The sequence below is a fragment of the Geospiza fortis genome, unplaced genomic scaffold (genome assembly GCF_000277835.1).
Source record: "Geospiza fortis unplaced genomic scaffold, GeoFor_1.0 scaffold638, whole genome shotgun sequence".
Classification (NCBI taxonomy): domain Eukaryota; kingdom Metazoa; phylum Chordata; class Aves; order Passeriformes; family Thraupidae; genus Geospiza; species Geospiza fortis.
Genome location: NW_005054557.1, coordinates 140,239 through 147,591, shown reverse-complemented (window position 1 = coordinate 147,591; position 7,353 = coordinate 140,239). Strand labels below are relative to the sequence as shown.

The 7,353-nt window shown below is 39.3% G+C and overlaps 1 protein-coding gene across 1 annotated transcript in view; it reads left to right on the top strand.

The window, feature by feature from the left end:
• MTPN (myotrophin) overlaps positions 1-7,353 on the top strand; it is a 31,151-nt gene that overhangs the window by 706 nt on the left and 23,092 nt on the right. The window lies entirely within an intron of this gene.

Below are 7,353 nucleotides of genomic sequence, written 5' to 3'. Positions count from 1 at the left end.
TGCGGGCTGAGCTCCGTGGCCGTGGTCTGAGCCCCGTGCGGAGCCCAGGGCCCCCTCCCCCTCCTCGGGGCCTCTCGGTTCCTCGGCTTCCTCCTTCTCTCCTGCCCCCGCCGCCCCTCGCGTATGCCGGCGGAGTCGTTCCGTGTCACTAGGGAAACTTAATGGATTGACAGGCAGGATCCCGGTCCTGCCGCGCTGATCTTGTGTGGATTTGTGGCCTCGGTTTGGTTATCCTTCCCCTCTGTGCCTCAGGGCTCATCCTTAATAGGGTGATGCTAAGCTACCGGGTGTGCTGAGGCTTAATTCATTAACCTTCTGGGAAGTGTGCTGGTAGCTAGTCAGGGCGAGTGTTCAGGAACGCAGACACCTGTGTGATGGCTGAACACTCCTCAGGTACATGGCAGGATTGGGAAGCTGCATCCTGTCCCCGTTTGCCTTCTCTTGTCACTGAGGTTTGTGGGAAAAAGGCAACATCCTGCTTCAGTGAATCCTCACTGTTCAGGAAGATTGTCTGGGAGCTGTTACATCAGAGCAGAGGTGTACATCTAATTTACCTGTAATTATTTTGATCTCCAAACAGGTTAATGATTGTCTTTGGGAGCTTGACACATGCTGACACAACTTGCCGTGATGATTTAGGTTCTTTCTACTCCAGTTGTCAACTTTCAAACTCGTAGTGCTCCTGGCAGAAAGGAAAGTGTGCAAGTACTTCCATCTGCTTTAGTACAAAGTCCAACAGCTTAGCCTGAATAGTCTTCTCTGACAGTTCCAGCTAAGCTTCTGGACTTTGCATCAAAGTGGCTGTGCACTCACATGCTCTGCCTGTAAAGTTCTAGAGGAAATAACTGGGAACAATGTAATTATCCCACTTCAGCTGTTTGCTAAGGGTTGTGTACCTGTGTCTGTGTAATAAAGTTGGGCAATACATTGTTATGTCTAATATCTTCTCAGATTTGGGGACTTGCAGAGTGTGTCAGCAGCACACTTGGATTTTCCTACTGCTTTTAAATGGTTTCCGTGGCTAGAAAATTCATTGCACGCTAGTAATTATTAGTTCCTTGTGTATCTTTTGCTGAGGCAAAACCTTCAAGGCTGTGGCATTGTCTTGGTTCAGTTTCTATCTACAAGTTCACTGCAGTGCTAATCAGAAAGCTTTTTCTGTATTCCCACTCTTCCAGAGTGTCACTGCAACTCGTGTAGCAAATGGATTTGTGTGATCACTCTTCATCTGCCTCAGTGCCCAAGTCAAATACTTGGTTCCATCTGCTACTCAAAGAGGCTTGAGCCAGCCTGGATGCTGCTGTCCTAAAGAGGCTGAAGTCTCTCATCTAACTGCACTAATGAGGCAGACATCCTTAAAAGAGAGGTACTCACTGGAGTTAGATGATTAGTGTAAAAGGAGCCTGCAATCCTTGAGTACTCTTACATTGTAGAGCTGCTCCTGATGTAGAAGTTGAATGAACTCGGGGTGTTTTCTGTTGGTTTGCGATCTAATCTTATTCATACTTTTCTCACTTCCAAGTATGTGTTGTGTCTTCAGTTGTTAAACAACCTACAAGAAGTCAAATGTTTTCAGTCCTTTTTGTTTTCTTGACAGACTAGCGGGCTAGTAAACTCCTAGGCTGGGTTCCTGTGGAAACAAAGCTTATATAAGCAAGTTTTGACTGATCCTTATCCTTCCTTGTGGTTTGTAAATTTTTTTTCTGTCTGATTTTTTGTAAGTTTCACAGAGGTGCAGGTAGGTCGGTTTTGGTAAGGTAAATGAAATAGAGGGGGTGCCTTCTGGGAAGGGAAGAGTACAAGAATGAGTTTAGGTTTTACTGTATAACAGGAAATGCATGTTGAGGAGGGGCAAGAGAACTCTGTAAAGCATCTGAATGTAGGAGAAGCCTCAGCTGGAACTTCACATTCTCAGTTCTGAGATTAATGAAATATGTGAAGGCAAATCATGCTTTGGTAGTTAGAGTTCTCAGGAAAGTATCTGTTTTGTGCTCTATGTTCTTTCTGACTTTGTTCCTTATCAGTTACATGGCTTCTGCTCCCTGCTGCTTTCCTGCTCTAAGTATGATTTAATGTTCAGGAATTTTACTTATATAAACTTTGCAGTGGCATAAATTTCCTCTCCCTGTAATGGGGGAGGCAGTCATATATCTTAGAATTCTTCCTTGTCTGTCTTCCTGAAACTTTTGTTTCCCAGCTTCTCATTTGTTTTGTTTCTTATTCTAGTCTTGTTTCCTCATTATTTGTTTGGAAACAATACAGCCTTTAACTATGATCTTGCAGTTTTGCCACTAATTACCACATGAAGGGTTTGAATTCTGATTTTGTTTCATATCTGAATGGCAGGGCTTGAAATGCAAACTAGGTGACCATGGGTGCTCTAAAAATAATAATATAAATGGATGTTGTCAGTGGGACTGTAGGAATTGAACTCCTTTAATCAGACTGGACTTTTCTTCCCTTGTGTGTAATAAGCTGTGGAGGTTCTGTCTGTGGAATCATAAGTATCTTTTTTTTTTTTTAATCTGAGGTTTGGCTAGTAAGTACCAAGAAGAATGTGAATGTTTCTGCCACTTCAACAGTTCCTGGACAAAGAAAGGATACAGAAACAGAAGCAAGCATCTCCATTTGCATGACATGTTTTTCTACATAGGGATTTTGCATTCTCCTGAAGGTACTTTCTTCAGGAAAAAAACTTTTCACAGAAAGAGTAGTTCTGAGGGGTGCCAATGAAACAGACCATGCCAAATGATACTGCCTTGTTGCTTAGCAAAAGAGATCTCAGTGTTGCCAGTCTTCATTTGAAAAATACTGGCGGCTTCTATTTGATTAAAATATGAAAGATTTTTTTTATAGTTTGAATGGCCATGTAAGTCTTATTTCTGTTTTTGTAAGACATGATATTAGTGTCTACATTTCTCAACTTACAACAGTGTCAACTTTTTCTTTATGGTAAATGTAAATTTCTCCTGGAATAATGTATCTAGTGTGTTATGCCAGCAAGTACAGTGTCAGCTATTTTTATGATGACTAGATTAAAAAGTAGTTTTTAGTATTTGCTTTCTTTGATGTCTTCCTTTTTAATATAGCCAGCATATGTTAGCTTCAGAGATGCCTACAGGAATGTAAGGGATTGAAGGAATTCTGCACTCTTCCCACGTACATCCACTCAAATTTTTAAAATTCCTCAGGAAAGCAGAAACTTCCATGGGAACAAGTGAATCAAATGTGCAGTTTAATGGGTGAGGAGAACCCACGCAGCTGAAAGAAATTTACTTCCCTCAAGGTAGGGAGTGGGTTAAAAAGTACTAGTTAAAGAAGAGCAAGTTGTATTAAGCCTACAGAATTTCTTAATATGAATAGTGTTTGCTCTTCTTCCTTTTCTTTAGCCTCCTTCTCCAGTGGAATTAGATAAACTGTGCATTTGCTTAGAAAGGACTTCTCTATCAGCACATAGCATTTCCAATCAGCAGTAGATTTCTGAGGTGAAGTACAGTTTCTTTTATTCACTAGGCATAAAGTTTTTGGCAAGATAAACTTAGATTTGTAGGAGAGGCTTCAATAAATGTTTATTCTGAAGTGATTTCATCTCCCATAGCTTAACTGAGAATTTCCCACTTCCATGATCTGATTTAATCCCTTGTATCGTTTCCTAAACCTACCACTGCTTACATTTAAGTTTGGTAAATCAACTAACCTAATACCATAAGAAGATAGGACAGGCAACAAAGCTGGAAGCACCAGGTTTTTACTGCTCAGAGAACTGGGAGGTTGAGGCTGTGGGAGGCTGTGAAATGGACGTTTGTAGAAAGTGGCCTCGTAGGCATTTCTGGTGTGGAGTCTTGTTTTTTGAAATAATGAAACAAACAAAACTAGATTCCTGGAGGACCTCAAATAATTCATCTAGACAACAGCGACCACCTGTGTGTTTTTGACAAAACTGTGATGCTGCAGTCTTGCAGTCCTTTGGGATATAGTGAAGTTTGGATACATATCTGGAGAAATGCATAACACTTGACTATTACTAAACTAACTATGGAGGCTAAAATTAAAAAAATTGTTTGGAAGTACCTTTTTGAACACAAAGCAGCAGTCAGGGGTATAGTTAAGTGTTGTGAAAAAGAGAAGAGACTTAAATATATCTGCAAGAAGAGAGATTAACATGGACCAATAAACATCTTTTAATTCTTGGGGATAACCTCTGTTCTCTTCATTGTCCATACCAATAACTATTACACCTTCAGTTACAAATTAAATGAAAAGTGTGCGCTTAAATGGTTGCTGTATATTAGTGGATTACTTGATTTACAGATAAAGTATATAATGGATACATTGAAATTGCCCTTACCTCATCATGCTGAATGCTGAAGTGCACATTATTATTATGGCTACATTGATACCTGAATTGCCTCTGGTCAGGTAACAGGTTTCCTGCTCTTGAGTGACAGCTTGGAAGCCTGTCTAGATTACAGTGCAGGGCAGCTCTACCTCACTGGCTTGTCCAGGTGCATATCAGAGCTAGCCTTGATCTGGGAGCTGCTGGAGTGAGCTTATTCCCTCTGGGGCCTCTTGGATATCTCTGTAACACCCGTGTTTTGCCAGCACTTTTACTATGAGGGTTTGTCTTCATCTGCAGATTCTAGGAGTTGTGTTATTTTCCACTTGATTACTGTTGAGTCTGCTGAAGTGTGATTGCTAAAGATAATTTTGTTTTACTGCGTAGTTCTAATTAAACTTGGTGTTCAATTTACGTTTTGCAAATTTTAACATGATGACCTAAATCCTTCTTTTATGGAACAAGATAATTGTTTGTTACCATAACCTGCCATTAGCAGGTTCCATTATCATGGTGGAGTTGCTCTTAACCAAAATCCCAGGAATGTACTAGAAAAACTTTCAGAAAAACACAGCACAGCTGCCACTTCTTAGTAGTGTGCACAATAAAATGAATGAGGTTGTTGAAAACTAGCCTCTTCAGGATGGCTAGTTAATTTCCCCAGTCTGATCCAAGAGAGTCTGAGGACATGTGGCAAAGAATTATTCAAAGATATTAATAGTTTGTGCATCAGTTCTTAAGTAGTTTATAGGAGCAGCATGGAGTAACAAAGTTGCCTGCAAACCTGGCATTGTGATGGAATGTGTGACTCACGGACTGAATGAATATCCCAGAATTCTCAAATCTCTCCCTTTTTTTTTGGGAAGGTACAGATAGAACTGATTCTTCAGCCATTTCAATTTGAAATGCAAATAGAGCTCATTCCAGCTGTGATCATTTGAATGATCATGAATCTGGAACTGCTAAATGTAATGTTTTCTTTGGGATGTTGATGTCAGGCTATGGTGATTTTATTCATTGAGTTCGTGTCTGTGCTCTGAAAATCTTGGTGGCTTTAACATACTGCCTAAGTGATTCATAATTGACCTTTCTATGCTTAAAACCCAAGTTAAGTACTTACTTGATTCTGTCTGGGCTCTTCTTACTGTGCTGATTTGTCCTGTGCCTCATGGCTGTTTGCTGCAAAAATTAAGAGTTATATTAAAACCAGATAATAAAACACTGAATTTAATCTTTTTTTCTTTTTGCTGATGTACTAATGTATTCCATTCCCTAAGTTGAAAGCAAATTTTATCTCTGAAATATATCCTGTTTTGCCCAAGTTTGTGGTATACAGCATATGCATTCCTAAGTATGACAGTTGAAGCTGGGAATAGGTTATGAATAACAAGCAGAGAATTTGGTGGTATGAGGAAAATATTTAATTCTACTACTGCTCTTCTTTTTTCTGCCCTCCCTTATTCTAACCACAGTTTTCCCTGTTGTATCAGTTTTATCTTTATTAAGTCCTTATTTTTCAAGCCTAGCTCAGTTAGCTGATTTTGACTTCAACAGAAGGCTTACAGGAGATGAGCTAAGCTTTCTAAAACTCCAAGAGAACAGTTCTGCAGTGGTATGGATCTGTATCCATTTGGAAAGTTGACTTAGATGTGAAGATCATGCAGTGAATGTTGACTTGGGTACCGTGGGATTGGTGACTCATGCAGGCCACATAAGTAAAAAATACTGAATGAGTGGATCTTGCAGCAGTGTCAAAATGCATAAATAAGGATTCCTTTGGGTAGTTCTCAATAGACAGAACGACTTCTGTGTGGTTTTTCTGAAGGGCCATGGGCTCAGCTGGTAATATATCAGGATTTGAAGATCAAATATTCTACTTAAGTTCAAGGAGAACATTGTGGACTGAGGGTTCTTATGTCCAAAAATTTTTATGTCTGATTAAAGGTCAGAAGAGAAAATTTAGGAAAGATGCAGAAAACCAGGGGGATGTATATGATTGTATTGCTGAAGTCATGGGGATAGAGTTTTATGTGACTCATCAGTTGAATTTAGCATTTTTTATGGTTTCATGTTAATGCTTGCTTGAACTTCTGAGTATGTGTCCACACAAAAGTGTGAGCAAAGCTACTTCTTTCTACCTAATTTTCCTACTTCTCAAGTTGACAGTTTGTGTTGAATTATCCCTAGTTTTTAATTCCCTCCATAGTAAAATGAATGTTGAATTTCCCAGTACAATTCTGTGGAAAGAAGCAGTTGTCATTTCCATAGACAGATCTACTGCTAGGACAAAAGCATGAGCTGGAATTAATAAGTGGCCAATAACTGACCAGTTGGTTATACAGCAGTTGTTTTTCTTACAAGTTGCAGTTTCAGCAGTTTTGAACAATTAGATGTTCTTCTGTTTTAGCTCATTATGAGGAGGGGTAGGCACAAATCAGTACAGCTCATATTAAAGTGAGTTTTAAACTTTTATTGGATGCTAGGTAGGAGATTGACTTCTTTTTATAGTATACTGGTGTTAAAGCCTATGTTGCTCATGACCAGTGATGGCAAATTCTACAGTCACAGGCCACAGATGGGGAAGGAAACAATACTTTTATTTAAATGGTTATGGAATTGCTGTCTGTAGTGTTGCTATTTTGACTTGGAATGCAATCAGTACTAATAAGTCCTATTAAACAAGCTACAGTGTTTGTCTTAATTCTCTGTTTGATTGGACTGTATTTGGGTGTGTTTTGTGTGGGGTTTTTTGTTTGGGGTTGTGTTTTTTTCTTCTTTTTAATAAGGACTAGGGTAGCAAATAATTTGTTTTCCCAAAAGCAACTGAAATTCTGATGAGGGAGACTAGGAAGGGAAAGAAAAATATGGTCTTGAAAACTCATAATGCACATAAATACGGCTTTGAAGTAGCTTGAGGGAGTTGGGATTTGGTGCTTTTAGCACTTTGCCCATTTTTACATTGTTTATTAGTATTTTTTATGCAGTGTAATTCTGTACCTCAGTTCAGATACATTGTT